The sequence below is a fragment of the Gouania willdenowi genome, chromosome 11 (assembly GCF_900634775.1).
Source record: "Gouania willdenowi chromosome 11, fGouWil2.1, whole genome shotgun sequence".
Taxonomy (NCBI): domain Eukaryota; kingdom Metazoa; phylum Chordata; class Actinopteri; order Blenniiformes; family Gobiesocidae; genus Gouania; species Gouania willdenowi.
In genome coordinates, this window is record NC_041054.1 from 15,798,473 (window position 1) to 15,816,401 (window position 17,929).

General features: G+C 41.1%; 1 long non-coding RNA gene across 1 annotated transcript; it reads right to left on the reverse strand.

Annotated features, from left to right (window-relative positions):
* Window positions 1-1,298: 1,298 nt before the first annotated feature.
* Window positions 1,299-7,934, reverse strand: LOC114472398 (uncharacterized). Its single transcript, XR_003675091.1, has 3 exons — window positions 7,832-7,934; window positions 7,455-7,627; window positions 1,299-1,688 (listed from the first exon to the last, which is right to left on the reverse strand). It is a non-coding gene; the product is annotated as an uncharacterized LOC114472398 (long non-coding RNA).
* Between the last annotated feature and the right edge of the window lie 9,995 nt (window positions 7,935-17,929).

Genomic DNA, 17,929 nt, shown 5'->3' on the forward strand with positions numbered 1-17,929 from the left:
CGTGGCAGCTTGACGCCGTTTTTGGCTGGTATTTTTTCTAGGAAGCGTCGGAATGATTCAAAGTCTATGGTGGAAATTGGCAACACGTCCTCGACAATATAGCCAGCTTCGACAGTTCAGCAGCATTAATTCCTGTCGCTCTTAAATCTATTTGCACCTGTTTAGCAGGAGAGGGCCCTCGGATGTGGTTGATCTGGGGCTTTCTCAATGAGTTTTACATTCCTGGGCCAGCTTGCTGGGTGTTTACTCAGATTTGAGGTGGAATTCTTCCCACGCAGATTCCGTAGCGGACGGTTGCTAATGTTTTTTGTCGTTTTATGCTGCGTTCACACCGGATGTGTCACAAAATGCTCGTGCGACCAGATTACATACAACATCAATGGATAGACGTGGCCCAGAGGCAAAATCTTTCCTGTGCGGCGGTGTGGTCCGATCCGCGCTACAAGAGCGTTAGCTCCCAATTTTTTGTTATAGCAAATTCGCAAGAATTGAAATTTTTAACTTCTGTGACTGTTTCGGCATGACGAAAGCCAATCAGAGTGTTTGTTGACAATGACGTCAGGCCGGCAACACGGACACTGGTCTGTTCACCCCATTCAACCATTGAGTAGAAGCTGTGTGTGATCACCTGTTATAACCGGGACCGGACTAGGAAGGATTTGGCGTGGAGGAGAATCAGCGAGGAGGTGGTAGTAGCAGGTAAAAGTTATCTCTGTAGCACTGAGCTAGCATAGCATTAGCCGCTAATCACACCGGCTTTTTTCACTGGTGGTTTATGTTTATGACAGGAGAAAAAGGAGCACAGCTGGTCTCGTCAGCAGGCAGTGAAACTCACTGAGATGGATGTGTCGCTGGTGGGCGGTGCTTCGCTTCAAACGTGCATATGAAGCGAATGGGGACATTTTTTGATCCTGCGAAACTTGCGGAACGTTTCATGCGGGAGACGCATCCGGTGCCGCAGAAGACGCATTTGTGTGAAAGCAGCATTATACGAAGTCAAACTCAAAGTAATGTTGGTACTTCTGAGCGGTGTCGCAGCCTGCTAGCGGGAAATAACTGTAATCTAATTATTGTTCCTTCAAATACATTTTTTTTATTTGGAGAGGACAGTTACTTCGAACGCGTTACTGCCCATCACTGGCAGTGAGTGCTGAAAGCTGGTTGCAGTGCAGGACTTATGGGGCAGATGTTAAACACACTGTGACTGAGAGGTGACAGAGTGAGAGACAAGGCTACCAAAACTGAAAAACATTAAGCAACTGCTGTAGAAAGTGAGGGAATCCATAAAGTGCGATTCATTTCGTTGATTCAGGGATAACAGATGCCATTCTTTAGGATTAGACCTCAGTTCATGCAACATCTGCGCAGTTAATCAAGTCTAATCAAGATCAGATCAAAGCGCTTCCATCTGTAGGGAAAGGAATTGCATTTCTTGGGTGAAGGGAACAGATTTCCGACTTCTTTCCTGGTGGTTCAATGGAGGTCTGAGCTGTCAAGGTGATGGAAATGAGCAGAGGCGCTGATCCCTGGGCCTGATCGACACGTGTGCTGGCCCGTGAGAACTCTGAGGATCTCCCCTTCTCCTCCTTCCAGTCCTCTGTCATCCATCCGTCTCTCCCCTGGTTTCCTTCCAAGGTTTAGTATCACGGTATAATAGCTTCCATCTGCCTGTCAAGCCACCAGGCAAACTGAGATCAGGGAGAGAAAAAAAAGACAGAGCAGGGGAGAAAAGGAGAGTAGGAGGGATTTTTTTTTTTCTCCAACACAAACATATCTCATCGTCTCTAAGTCCCTCGTCCAAGCAAATCAAAATGCTGCAGAGTCACTTTTCGCTCTCCGTCCAAGGTATCGTAATTCAGTGTGGCTTCTGGACGGCATCATGCACAATTAGAGATTCAGCAGCTCTGGGCAAGAAAATGTGATTCAAATTAGCACCGTATAACATTACTGTTTACCTATGATCTCTCCGGCCTTCGCACACCCGTTCAGTTTCTCTCCATGTGGGACTGTTTGAAACATAGATGCACACGTAACAAGCTGCACTGTGGATTTCTTTGATACTCTAGAGACGTCAAAAGATAGCAGTAGAAAAATTACTGTTTGTATTTAAAATCGAGCGAGCTGGATGCAAATTGTGAAGTGCAGATCTTGGGTGAGTTTTTTGGCAAATACTCGCAAACCACACAGGACGCTCAGTTCTCTGATCTTAAATCAGATTAACCCATCGCCCCAATTACAGCCAATCTCAGCCAATTAAATTCAATCAGGACCAATTACATGTAATTAGGATGCCCAGGAGATGGATAGCTCGGGAAGATGGGTCTGTAGCCTGTCACTTTCAAATACTGCTGCATTTCATTCAATACTTACTGCCAAAATCACAGTTTCTACATTTTTCAACTTTAAAATCAGACCGACTTATTATCCAAACTGATTTATCTTAATAAGGTTGCCACAAATGGTAATTTTTTTTATTGGATAAAATTAAAGTGCATGCCCCATAGATCAATGAATTGAGCATCATTTGCTCCAAAATAAAAGGGAAAAGGTTGAAATTGCCACTTGAATGTTTGTTTTGATCCACACTGTAAATACTCTCTTATTGACATTGTCGGAAAAGTTTTGCACATTGCATTGTGGGATGTGGAGACCTGTAGACAAGGGGTTCTTAAGCTTTTCAGCCTGAGACCCCCAAAATGAAGGTGCCAGACACTGGGGACCCCCACCGTACCTGAAGATGGTTGAACATAGACACAACATTCAAGAACAGTCATGTGGAGACAGGGGCATCTGTAAGGGGGAATAAGGGGTAGAGCTTTTTGGGGCCCATCCATAAAGTCGGCAAAATGATGGTCCATTGTTCCAGGAAGTTTTTTATTGTGCCAAATTATATAGTCATCCTAAAGATGTAAATCCTTGTTTTAATCAGAAATAAAATATGACCAAAAATGGTGAAAAGATAATGAAATGGGATTTTAAAAAGCATAGCAACTGGTTAAAAGTTGCAAATTAGAGTAGCCAAAAATGGACCGAAAAAGTGGTTAAAAAACAAAGGGGGGGGGGTTAAAGTGTCTATATTGGAATAATTAATTTTAAATGGCAAATAATGGGTATGAAAAATCGTAAATGTGGTTAAATTGACAAAAATAAACATGAAATATGGTGAAAAAAGTTAAAAGTGACAATAATGGCTCAACATATTATTGTCACATATGAAAAAATGTGCACAAAATCCATTAAAATTTGATAGAGAAGTTGCAGAAGTTGGAGTACTGTAGCAAAAATGCATTAAAAGGAGCAAAAATATGGCAAGAAAAAGTGATGAAAATAGGTTAAAATATGGCAAGTTTGGAGTAGTTGCAGGAAAAAGGGGAAAAAAAAGCAAAAATGGACTCAAATTGTTCAAAAAATATTCTTAGTTTCTTGAAGTCATCTGGCGACCCCCTACCAGTGTCATGCAACCCCAAATGGGTTCCCGACCCCAAGGTTGAGAAACCCTGCTGTAGACAGTTGCATAGAAGTGTTTTTACTTCGTCATTACCGTGATTTCTTGTGTTTGTCCACAAAATCACAGCCAAAGTGACTTCCCAACACGTTTCTGGTGTTTTTCACAGATTGAAAGTTGTGGCAAATCAATGGTGGATGTTTATTCTCGGGCTTACACAGAAAGTTCCGAATCCAGCCGAAGTTGAAAAGTGATATCACGAAGAATACCAGGAACAAGCAAATCACTGTCCTCCTCGTCTGGTGAAAACCACAAAAAATCACAGCAAGAATGAAATAAAAACGCTCCTATGCAACTGCTTAAGGGACTCTACATCCCACAATGCAATGTGCAAAACTTTTCCGACAAGGTCAATAAGAGAGTGTTTACAGTGGGTATCAAAAGAACTTTCAACTCGCAATTTCAACCTTCTTCCTTTATTTTTGAAGTAAATGAGTTTGATTTAATGATATATGTCGCCTACACTATGATTTTATCTAATATAAAATATTATCGTGGTAGCAGCTTTTGAATTTTCCATCTCTTTTGATGCTTTAAAAGTAAATATAAGTTCCCAAAGAAAAGTGGAACAGAGGATAACCAAAATAACCCACCTCACTGTGGTGTATGCACTAAATGCCCGCCTTTTGACTGTCTGACATTTAAACAATCTTTTCTTCTGGCAGCTGGATATTTTGTTAATGTGTGTGTTTTTTAGTTTTTATTGCAAGCTTCAAGAGATGGAAAGTAAAAGTCTGCTTTTATACCTAATTTTCCATGTTTTCCAAAGTAATGTTCTCAAAAATATCAGATGCCTTATCCGTGCGTTTTGTGATGCTGCCCTGTGCTGCATGTTTTCTCAGTAGCTGAAGCCCTCTCATTGGGTGCTATGAAATGTCAACGAGCTGTGTTATTGTATGGCTTTAGGTTTCGGACTGGCGTGGCTCTGATGTTTAACTTGGGTTGATTTGAGGTAAATGGACACATATTTCCATCTTTTAGACACAAGCCAGACACAGAGAAAAGTGGAAAGTGAAACAGGTCTTGGGTTTTAACTCAAGCCGACATTCCTTTGCTTCACCGGTCCGTCACTTTTGTCCGTCAAACCGCAGGACTTCTGTCATTCAGGTGGTCAACCTTTGACCACGATGTTATCCACTGTATTTGAGTCTACTATGCATAATTGTAGTGCAGTTTTCAACATTTCTGTTTTTCATTCCATGGAGCAATTATTATTGGTATCGTTTTGATTAAAATCATTGTTGGGGTATTCATGCTCTAATGACTGACAGCGATTAATGTGGCCAGATCCCTTAAAAAGTCCAGCCAACACAAAGTATGCTGCATTCTTTTGCCATTTTGAGCATTTTGAAAAAATACTCCCATAAAAGCCTTCATCTGGTTTAATGGAGTCATATTCTGTATTTGTAAGAATCAGGATGTGATGTTTGATTCCATCCATCACTCTCCTTCATCCCTTGCAAATTATGGGTGTCTATTCCTTGATAAATATATTTTAGCTCAAACGTGTCTGCACATTTTCACCCACAACCTACTTTCCACGTACCTTCCCTCTTTCTGTTAGGTTATATAAGTTCATACACTGTATATTTGTGCATGTTTGGGTAGGAAAGCTTCAAAGGAAACATGAAGGATAAACAAACCGACTTGCAGCGCTAGTCTAGCGCTCAACACTGATTGCATGGCTTAGATTGCCTCGGCCTCGGTTTGTTTGTCCATGTCACCGAGATAAACATCACAGCAAGTCTTTGACAAGAAAAACGAATCCACAAGAGGAAGGACACTGGTGAGCACAAACCACTTACACATGGAGATTTGGACGTGCACTGGTGTAAAAATGCACCCATAAACACACACAGGGCCCCCCCACACCCAACCTACGCACATGCACACTCGCATTCCTTAATGCCTTCCCTGGCCCCTGCAATGAAGCGACTCCTTTAAGAGCTGTCAGTCAATGCTGGTCACCATGGAAGTGTCTCGAGTCTTCAACAAAGACCCTTAAGAGTTTCTCACAAGGCGAAAGGATGGCAGACAGAGAAGAACAACAAAGGGAAAGACAGAAACAGACAGCAGGAGATTTAACAGAAGACAACATCAACACTTGTGAGGCACGCAGATTGACTAACTGAGCAAGTGAGAAGGCTTTGCAGATGAAGATGGAGGGAAGAGATGTGATGGACAAACGAGACATAGGCCACGTTTACCTGGGAGCTTTAATTCCTCCTTCCTTTATTCAGGATAAAAGTGAAATCCTCTTTGAACTGACCATGTAAACACTTAATTTAGAATGCAAATGTAATTCCAAATTATACCTAAATCTGAATTAGGTGGTTGGTTTATTCCGGTTTAATTCTGCTTGAAATTAATTCCGGTTGTTCTGGGCATTCTCGGCCAGTTGCGATGATGCGCGGTGACAACATAATCCAAGATGGGCGCCCGGACTCAAGCCGAGACTATTTAGAAACTATTTATTTAACAAGAGTCTTAGAAGACATGGATATAAAGAAAAGAGTGGATGGATAGAAGCATAAACATCTAGACAGACTTATTACACACACGGACATCAGCAAACGAAACGGGCTTCATCGGACGGGTGATACTAGAACCCTAGAACCCGGAGACAGAGTAAATGCACTGCATGCAGAGGCTGTAATATCACCAAGTTTATCATTGTACAGGTTGTTAGAGCTACTATCTTTGCCAGGGAGCAACTATTTATTCCTGGTTATTGTTTTCTGGTGTTTTACTGGGCTTTATTTATCGGCGATTAGTTCCTATCTCCTTCTTCCTATCTTCACCGTATGTTATTGTCAAGCTGCTGCTTCAAAACTACAATCAAAATAAAAATGAAAACAGTTCTCATGTGGTCTTCTATATTGTAGCCCAAAAAAGAAAGGGTTTGTTGTGTGTTTTTTCCCGATGGATGTGATACATCATGTTCGTCCCCTCTCCAGTCAGAACCCTTTCCAACATGTAAACACAAAGCAGAACACTTTAATTCCGAATTATTACATTTGGAATAATTAATTCTGAATTTTAAAAATACATCATGTTACTGTGGCCATACTAGCATATTGGGAAGATGTGGCTAAAAGGCACAGGAGAATCAAAGATAACATTAAAAAGACAGAAACACGATAGAGAGGGGGACAAATGTACTACTGTAAGAACGCTCAATAGAATCACATATCAATACAACACATAAGCACGTGTTTTATGGTTTCATTTTCCTGCAGGTTTGAGATCCAGCTGGAGTACTAGCATTTGGCTGAGGTGGCAAAAAAAGCCAGGGAGAGCGTGAGACACTGGGTGGAGAGGTGAGGGGTCAGCGGGTGCAAAGAGGGCCAGGGCAATGGGCCTGTGGCTACAGGGTCAGAAGGGAGAGCGGGCCTGGGGCAGAGTGCCAGGCTGAAAGGCACTTGGGTGGGCTTGGATTGGATTGGGACCCCAGAGCGAGAGGAGAGGAATAGAAGATGGAGGTCCACAGGGTAAGAGACATGGTGGAAAGTGGTTCAAATCTCAACGAGCATCGAAATAAACCAACAACGTTGTCCCAGAAGTGTGATGATCTCATAATATTCTATGCAGGAATAACATGTCATGCTCAAGGATATACATATGTTTCTATTTAGGATTAAAACATACTCATTGTGCTTTAGGCTGAACCGTAAGGGCATAGTGACACTCTGATGGAAAGCAGCAAAGAGCAGTGACAGACTAAGTGAAAGCGAGAAAGAGGGGAGGAGGAGAGACAGTGAGCAAAGACAGAGGCCTTCAGTGGAAGCAGAAAATACCCACAGAGCGGGTGAAAGAGAACGAAACAGACCCATTTAAAAAAGGGGGTGAGAAGATGTGAGGGAGTCAAAGAGCGACAGAAAAAGGAGAGCCTGTGAGGGCAGAGAAAGAATGTAGGAAAAGAAAAAAGATCATGCGTTAAAGAGATTACTTTCAGGTTCAGAGACACTCTTTCTGGCTGTTTACTGGCTGTCAGTTAGCGGCCGGCTCCAAGGGGGAGGGACGGCTGGCTCTCATTGGTGTCATTCACCTGTCAATCGGCCTGACAGGCGGACCATAGGGCCCCATGTTGTGGTGCGGAAACTGTCTGTCAGCACACAGCAGCTGCAAATGACATCATCCAAGATCAGGCTTGGATCATGCACACACAAACTGTGCATTTGATAAAGAACATTCACACATTAATGTTCGATTTGGAAATTTAGACTATGGAAAAAAAAAACATAACGTCAACAACTTTTGTTATTTAGCAACACACACAGACGTATTTATGTTAAGATACACAATGTGACTCCCTGCAACACGTACCGGTACTTGTGGCCTTCCCAGTCCTCCCCTTCACTTTGCTACTAAAAGTCTCTGTGATTGGCAGGGAATCAAGTTCTAGACATCTGTGCACTCACACACAGTCATACACACACTTGACATCCAACAGTCAGTAGATACAGTATATTTGGCACACACTGTGGGGCGGATTCACTGAAGGTTTAGGGGTATCAAAACGTGCAAACGTCACTCCACGCGCTAATAAGTCATACAAATCCTAGGGAATTGGGAATGTGCGGCTGTTGCACGTTGCAATGTGCCCTCAATCCTTTTACAAGGCGAGCAAAAAAAATGGGAGGAGGACATGCAAATAAATTAATGCAGTGGGAGCAATGCAATTCATCAAATCTGGAACTGTTTGCGGTGATTTTTTTAGCACAGGAAAGTAGTACGACTGACAAGCAGGTGCTAACACACACGCAGAGATCCGCTGCATTAAATGTTGACACAAAACACAACCGAGATGGAAAAAAAGCACCAGTGAACCTTTCTATTATAAGAAAATATCACGGTACGTGTGTGTCCGCTGTGGTGCAAAGCCAGAGGATGTCGCTTCGGACGCACAGCTCCAGTGAGCATCTGTGTCTTTCTCTCCATATTTTTTCCGTCAATAAACTCTTGTGTCGCGTAGATGTCAGGCCAAAATCAGCTGATAAGATGCGTAATTTACGCAGTGATGGCGCAATGGTCACATATGAGAGTGTGCATGACACAGCGCTGCTCAGACCTACTGGATGATGGTCAGTAGATCATCTTTAAATGGTGCGGACTGATTGACAGACTGTGTTGCTGCATTGATGGCAGATCAATAAGAAGGTTTCTGTCCAAATCTGCCTATTTTTCATGGACTGATCAGAGCAAAGTTTCAGGACCTGATGGAGCAGCCACAATAAATTAGGGGGAAAAAATCTCCTTAGGTTTTAAAGTTGTTTAAAAAAATGTTTATTTAGTTTTCTACATTATTAAATGTTTGTGCTGCAGAAAGAGACGTTATTCTGCCTCCAATGTATCTCCCTCAAATGTCATTGTGTGCTTCTGTGCACTAACCTCTCCACATTGAATGAGCAAAACGGTCATTTAAATAGGGCGGTCTCCACCACTTCTGCACGCGCACTAATCATTGCTGCAATCTTAGTGAATTCCTCGCAGGAGGTGAGTAAACTGGGTCACCAAAGGATTTAGGGACGCACCTGGTTTACCACCCTTTATTTCAGATCTTAGTGAATCCGCCCCTGTGTGTTTACCGCTGCTCAGCACAAAGAAGTATAAGGGACACACATGGAGCTCACTCTAAGATGGTTTGGCAACAAGACAGGACCCATCTGTTTAGAGCTAATTTAACATGGTTACTAAAACAATGAAGACAAAAGCTGCTCTTGTGAATAATGATGAAGTGAGTGTCAGCTAAAAAACACTTCTGTCTTTTGTGTGCATGATTTACTTTGTCTATCTCGATTGGATTTCAGACACAATGAAGGGTTTTTGGCTGGTGCATGAACATTTGCAATACAGTGAGAAGTGTGTCCTGGTTTTTTCATTGTTTGAATCAAAGTCTGTTCTGAGAATCAAACTTACAGTTGTACCTGTAGTTATACTGAATGTTTTTATTTTCTTTCATGTGTTACTTTGATGTATAACTGTTACCATTTATTTAAGAGGGATACTTAATGCAAATTCTAACTTTAAATAACACTATCAGTATTTTCGCACATTCAAAATAGCTCCAGCTAATTCTGACTTGATAGAACATTGATATGCTTTGATTTTGACCACTTCATTGTCTCTCTGTGTCCTGCTTTTCTAGTTCTCTGCCACTTATAGAACTTTAGCATTTAGTAAAAAAAAGGTACATTTTGGGAACAACTGACCAGAGCAGCTTCTTCCACATGTTTGCTGTGTGCTACATGGTTTGTAGCAAACAGCAAAAAAAAAAAAAGAATAAATATATATATATATATATATATATATATATATATAATGGTTTTCTTTCGACAATGGCTTTCTTCTTGCCACTCTTTCATAAAGGTACACGACTGAACTGTGCATCGCTGCAGTTCCACCAGAGTTAGAGAGGACTTCTTAGTTGCTTCTCTGATCAGTTTAAGTGGACTGTCATATCTTGGTAGAGCATTGGGAGGAGGGGTGCATTGTTTATTAAGTCATTGACTGCCATTGACGTACATATACTAATAGGAATTGTCACACCATTATAACAGTCTTCACACATTTAAATGAATTTCTGACCAAAAACAAAACAAAACAAAAAATAAAGAGAAAGTCCAGTGTTTATCAAATTCCAAATGAATTACTCAAAAAATGGTTTTGAGGTAGACTGTTAGTAGTATGAATGTTGTGTGTGAGTGAGTGTTAGTGGTGGTCGAAGGGGCCCATGGCACATTATGGCAGCCAGGGCAGCTGTGGCTACAATAGTAGCTTACCACCTCTAAGTGTGGAGTGAAAGAATAATCCTCTAATTCTGTAAAGCGACTTTGAGTTCCCAAAAATGCGCTGTATAAAAATGATGTATTATTATTATTATTATTATTATTATTATTATTATTATTATTATTATTATTATTATTATTATTATAGCAGTTAGCTATGTTCCTATCCTCTTTTATTTGCTCTCTTTTTTTCACCCTGCTGCTTGATTCTCTGTTTCTAGCACTTGCCAAACAAAGCAGCTGATTTAAAGGTTTCCTCCACATGTTAGTGGACTCACTTTGTATCGTTGCTTTTATCTTCTAAACCCAGATGTATTTTCAGGTCAAAAGGCTGCATTTTTTGAGTGTCTGGAGAAAAAAAAAAACTAAATAGATGAATAGACCTTACATGAATTGACAGATTTAAAAGTAAATTCCACAATATCGTCAGATGGTAAAAGAGGTTTGCAAGCCTGTAAAACTAAATGATTCCTCTGCTGTATGAGTGATGTTTTGTTTTTCTCCCATTAACGATGAGTTTTCTATCTGTTCCTCCAGGGGCAGTCATGGAAACATCTCCCAATCAACTGATTTTCAGCGTGCGTAGAAAGAGCCTGAGGCATCTCAAACAGTCGTCAGAAACAGGCATGCGAACATTCTTGGTATAGAGAACAGGCTGCTCTGCTCAATGTCCTCACCTCTGTCTCTGATCCGTTTCCTGCTGACAGTTTGGTCTACTGGTGAAGGCAACTGGGGGCGTCTCATGCACACCACGACAGGCCACAGATTCTTAAAGTGCCTCGCATGAACGCTGCAAGGGTTTTACGGGTTACTCACAGCTGTTGGATCAAATGAGGGGTCCCTGCTTACCAAAGAGCTTCTTCCCATTGCTATGGTGATCATACTGCTAATAGATTAAAAGTAGGAATTAATTTCAACTGTAATTTCGATCATAGCATTAATTTGTAACCTTAACTCAATCCTTATTTAAGCCTATCTGAAAACAGAAAATGTTTATAGATATATGATTATAGACGTCGACAGTTGTAAGTTGTACACATTCTTTAACTATTTCTTACAGACATTCTTCATCCCTAGTTCATACATGTATAAATTACACGTGTTCTTCAGAAAAGCATTTTAATCTTTTTAACTGCTTTCTGACGTGAACCTTTACATCACATGGACAAGATTCCACATGGCGTCTGTGGGAATGTGGTTACTTCAAACAAACTGGCTGCATTATTTTCTTTAAACCTTCAGCTATAGCTTTACTTTAACCTCTATGTAAGTATAGTTTATTTAACATTAGAATCAACCAATTTTATTGTAACATTTAGCCTTTTGGGAGCAATTCGTCATCGTGGCTCCTGATGTAAGGGATCTGACCCTTTATATGCAAAGCTCTTCCCTGTAAATCATGTGATTTACAGTTATCGTATGTTGGCAATGACACAACTACAAGAGGAAAGCATGGATTATTATTTTTGCTATTTCTACTCCTGTCTTCTTATTTCTATTTTGCCTCTGTTTTTTGTTGTTTCGGTTCTTCTGCTTCACGAGAGGCATTTATTTCAAATATTCTGCTTTTATATGAATAACAGACAAGTTCATTTCAAACATGACAATAGTTCAACATGCGGAAATCATTATAGCTGCCTCCATCATTTAAACTCGCCGAAAATTGCATCCAGGCCTGGAAAAAAAAAAAAAAGCCCAAAAAACTGAAGTGTATGTGTGCTGTGCGAGCATGAAGGTTCATCATCCATGGCTCTGCATTTTCACACAGCTCAGATGTGCAGATTTCAAACACATGTCGGCTCGGTTCTCCAAACCTCAATAGCAAATCATATCTCGCACAAACCCAATTAAGTCTACATCTGGTTTCAAAGCCTTTAACCTGTGACAACACAGACATGAATAGAAACATTAGACACAGTGAGACACACAGGCTCCAGGACAGGAATGAATTGCTTGAGAGACATGTACTTCTTCCTTTTCATTTTATTCCTCCTCCGCACACTGTTTTATATCACTCAAATTGGTAGAGGGATGTTGGTTTTTACATGAGCTCGGTCTTTCCCTAAATCTGCCTCTATTGAATCCTAATTGTGCCCCAGTGCCAAAGAAGCAGTGTAAAGCATGCCCCGATGCATGACCCAAAACGACACCCTAACAGCAAAGGCTGTCAGCTTATGAGCCAATGCACTAAAACATGAATGCAGCCGAACCATTCGGTTTTATAGCCTACAACCCCAGTCACAAGCCCTCTAATACCCCATTTAACAAGCTGAAAATCCTTCATTTATTCCCTCTCCATCTCCCTTTAGGAGCTCCTCCATTACAATTCACAAACAAAGCCTGGGCTGAAATATGTTCCGCGTACAGAGTGGTGTAAATTCAGTTTTGCATGGGCAAAGCATTTAAAAAGGCTCTGTTTTTCTGCAGGTTTGCTTGCAGTCATGCGTGCAGAGCGAACATAAAGAAGTGAATTTACAAAGAGAGGAGCGTACTGCAGTTTCACCAGCGGTGCATACAAAACAATGATGTTTTTGTGAGATGGTGAAATTATATGGGAAGAAGAAGAAGAGGAAGAAAAAGATGAAGGAGGCAGTGGAGCGGCAGCGCTGTAGGCTCGTGAGGTGTGAGAATGACAGGGGCGACTGTTTCTGTTCTCCCATAATAAACACAGCAGATTGGATGAAGTCTTCATCAGCGTTACACTCCAGCACTCACAGCCCTGTGAAGCCAGCACGCAGGCCTCATCACACGCGCACACGCACACACACGCTCTCCCTCCCCCCTCCAACAATGGTGTCACTCATGTGGACTGAGGAGACACAGCCAGTGCTCCATCATGGATATTAGCTATGGGGATCAATTGCTTTGAACAACAGGAGACGGCTGTGCTTTTGTAGCATATCATGTCACAGCTGCAGATGAAGATGTTTGCTGTTATATTTATGACATTATGTTTTTTTCCCCCTCTACTGGATTGGCTTGTGAAAAGTCAACCTCATCTGTATGCAAACGATGGTTTAAATACCTTTTAATTATGTTTTTAATTAGACTTTTATGGGATGTAAGTTGTTTTTGTGCTGCTGCTGCCCTCCAAAACAGAGATGAGATACAAGTCATTAATACCTATCAGTCCAAATAAAGGTTACCATGCCCTTTCTAAAGATTTGGGACTCCAGAGGACCCCAGTGGGAGATTATACCCACAAATGGAGAAAGCATGTGAGAGTGGTGAAGCTTCATATGAGCAGCAGGCCCACCCAACGTTCCTTAAGACTGATTTAATAGACTGGAAAGGGAACATCACATCAACCAAAATGTATGATTCACTGAATAGTTACTGCTTAGAAATGTCATTTAATGGGAGGGCAATAACCACTATTGACCAAAAAGGGCAAAAAAAGACTTTTAGGAAAATATTCCGTGGACTGAAAAGACCAAAGGAGTAGAACTGTTTGAACTAATGTGCATCCTGTTTTGTCCGTCGTACAGCTTTTTAGAAAAAACAAATTATTTACAGTAAATCTTGCATTGTCACTTGCAGTAACCATTAATTCTGCTTTCTTTCAGAAAATGCCAAAAGGAGATTGTTCTGCTATCAGTTTGTAACCCAAAGTTTCACAGAACTTAGTCAGAAAAACTGAAATGAAAGTTTTTGTTGGGGAACCTCCAACGTATGTACTTATTGACGACAAAAAAAACTTTTTTAAAAGCTATACCCTGCCGTCTTATTAATGTGGTGGAAGATCAGGGACTGAGAGAGGATGGTGGAAAGGCTTTGGGCGACTAAGTTTATCATTTACCCACAAGGAAGAGAAGAACGCCCCGTATGTGGCGCTAACATGTACCCACTGCACCACTATGTAAGCAATGACAGCTGTTTGTGTGTCACAGCTCTGAAATCTAAGTCTGCAGCAGTTTGCTTCGACTGTGAGTGACTACACAGAGAGTCACTACACAGAAGCCTGTGTGCAACACTTTCAGACTGAATAATAATAGGAATGTTGGTATAATAGTGTAATTTTTTAATAATAATGATAACAGAGCTTCTCTTTCCTTCAAAAATGCGGACAGATTGCTGCGCCTCAGCAGCTGAATGTAACAGAGCAATAGTTTGGGTCAGAACAAATTTGAATGTTCAAGGTCCACATTTATTTAAGCGTTCTCCAATATTGACACTGGAATTTTATATACAAATCTATAAGTTACATATTTTGTACAAAGTGATGCATCACACTCTGTTCTTTCTGATAACAAATGCTACTAACATGATTCCAGCAAGTTAATTTTGTCTTCTTTTTTTAGATGTATGCTAAGGTTTTGTTTATTCAGACAAGGTTTTTCAGAAAATTTTATCTCCTGACAGTTTTCGATCATCGGAACCATCGGGCAACAGGGGCATATCACCTCTGAGGAAAACGGGCAGTTGACAGTCAAAACATGAAACATTTCCAGAAAAACCTTGCCTGAATAAACAAAACATTAACATATAAATACTATTACACATTTCACCTTCAAAAATCAGGAGTTTCTTTAGTCAAACATTGCTGCTCTCCATTAGTTCTGCCCTTATTAATAAAATGGTACAGAAAAGTAGCTTTTAAGATATTTTTACAACACATTTGCATAAAACACATGTAATGATGTAAACATGTCTTGTACAACTACACTTTGAGTCAGAAACCGGTCTGATTCTTGGTCACCAAATGGTTTTTCTTGACATTGCATCATTTTGTCTGACTTGGTAACAATAAGTCACTATTAGCAATCATTAGGATTATTTGCACAGTATTTCATCAAGTCAAATCTGTTGCTTTCTTGGTCCACTAAAATGTAAATGTAACAACTGTGTTGAATTATTAAAAGGAAGAAAAAAAAAAAACGTATTTGACCCCTAGAGGTGTGTTGGAATTTTAAATTCCTGCATTATTTTTAAACAATGGAAGCAAACCGTGAGCACACACTGGATTAGCCTCACTCATATTTACCAGTGCACCCCCAAAACTATTCCTCCGACCATGCGTTTATTGCTTCGGGAGGACATGTTTATGTTCGACATCGTGACAGGACCAGAATCCTCCAGAGTGCGATGATGTGGACAGGAAACTCTGAATCTCTCCCTCTCCCTAACAAACATAGTACACATATTCCCTCTCCTCACCCAGCTCTCTAAAATAACAGCTTTGACACGATCTGTGCCGTGTAGCCTGTAACTCAAGACCAGCCTGCTCCAACACAGAGCACTGAGGAATCCTGTGAAAGGCAGGCAGTCAGGGAACCAGTCCGTGCTGGTGCGTGGAGAAATCAATAAGATGGCTGGTACAGAGAGGCCACACAGAAGTCTCGGGGTGTATGTGAATGTCCTAGGTGTCAAAAGTGGAGCTCGGAACAACATCCAAGAGGAGCATGAATCAAACATCCGCTTGCTTGATTTGTGTTGGACTGATTCTTACATCCAGGGGCACCTCAAGCTCTAAAACTCCCACTTTTCTTTGTACGGTCACAGAAATCCAGCCAGGCCTCTGTAAACATATGTCAGCCATTGCTTCCCTTCCCTCCTCCACCAGCTACTCTAGAATCCAGCAATTCAGCTTGACCCCTGACCTCCAGCTGAAGAAAGAGCAACTGTGACTTTCGGCCAAAAAAAACAGCAAATGCTTCAATTATCTGACAACCATCTGAAAAGGGGAGACAGATTTAGCTGTTTGGCTCTGCACATGGATAAATAAGTGTAATCATCACAGTAATACTTGTTTGGCTCATAAGTCACAGATCAAAAAGCAGTCCTGGGAGTGCAGCTGTATGTGAGCTTTTTTCGAAAGTGGAAATTCCTTGTTTTAAACTGTTCAAAAAAAGAAAGCATAGAATAGACAAGAAAGACAAAAAGATTAGTGTAACTACCTGACAAAATGACAAGACGATTTCAGTAAAAGAGGAAAAGTTTCTGGAAAACTTCTGAAGTATTTAGCTTCATGAAATCAGCAGCTCAAAACTCTCGAAGCACTTGCGTAAACACAAATTGAAGTTTAACCCATAGAACGCAACGGCTACAAAGTTATTTATCTAAAGAAAAACCCTGTTTTTTATTATTATAAGACAGACGAACAACTTGTGCTTGTGGTTTTTGGACAGTTTCAGCTCTGATCTGCCACCCTCAGCCACTCAGCGCCCCAGTGGACACAGACCAGAGCCCTCATCAGCTCTCCCACTCCTACGTCTCTCTGGGGCCTCAGGTTCCTCCCTCCCTCCCCACATCAATTACAGCCTCACCCTATTGCAAGAGCCCCAAGCTTCATGACCCCAGGGGTTACAAAGTCAGAGGGGGTCAAAGGTCATTCTCCCCACTGCTAACCCAGGCATCTCTTAGAAGTTTCCGGCACTGGGTTTGAAGCCCTGCGGCCAAACAGAACGACACCCATGTGACCCTCAGGCAGCCAAAGGAGACAGGGGCACCCCCTTATTTCTACCGAACAATGGTCTGTTCCAGTCCTGTCTAGCAGACTGCAATTTTGCATTAATTGCTACATTTTGGATGTGGTGAGTGCTATTTTCATTTTTTTTTTAAAAAGTCATTTTCAGTGATAGACTAACACGTATGAAGCTTTATTACCTCCACCAAGACGGTGATATTTTCACTGTTTATTTGGCCTATTTGTTTGTTTGGATTGCATCAAAAGTATTTCATGGATTTTGACATGATTTTAATCAAAGATAAGCCTTATGAGATGGAAGATTACATTAAAGCAGAACTAAGTAACTTGGTCTTTGCTCTTCCCCTAAAGGTCCCTTTTGGTTATGTCACTGTCGTAAAAACTCCACACCCCCGTCGCCTGCCCCACCCCACAGCTACATGCTCACCTTTGCTCTCCGAAGACGGTAGCAACCGATCACTGAAAAATCCTAATACAACAGTGACACTAAGGGTGCTTTCACACATATTAGTCCCATGTGACGATGTGAACAGTATGAGGAAGAAAGACAAGTAAAATAAATGAATGATGAAGGACTAATACGAAAGGGAGTGTGGAAATGTGTGTGATGTGTTTTGTTTGTGTGCTCTGAAAATGGATGGATGGATATTTGTGTGTGTGCTGCCTGATGGAGCGCTGGGTTGCGAGTGTGCGCGTGCCTGTTGCGCAATCACACACACACATAATCTAGCATTAGTTTGTATTGGACTGCCGTGAAGCAGTACGTCTCGCCACCGGGTCGGAGGTAGGGAAAGTTGCAAGTGCTGTTTTCTGGCCAGAGACAGCAGGGGGAGATGAAAGACCTTCCAATCACCCCATAAACACTTGTATTACCCTCACAGGGACTATGAAAAGGATTTATTAAGGTAAAAAAGTTACTTAGTTCTGCTTTAAATTTATATAATATACTGATTCTGGACTACTTTTTAAAAACATCAAAAAATCCCTTTCTCATCATTGGTGAAATTTCAAAAATTCATATCTTGGTTCATCATTGAACAATCTGTATGAAACTTGACTCCGTTATGACGTGTTGATTCCTCAATTACACCATTGAGTTTCATCTGGATCGAATCTCGAATACAAATTTAATTGCAATTTTTTAAAAAAATTAAATTGGGGCACCCACACCCACCTACTGTAATATTGTTATCATTGGGGAAAGAAATT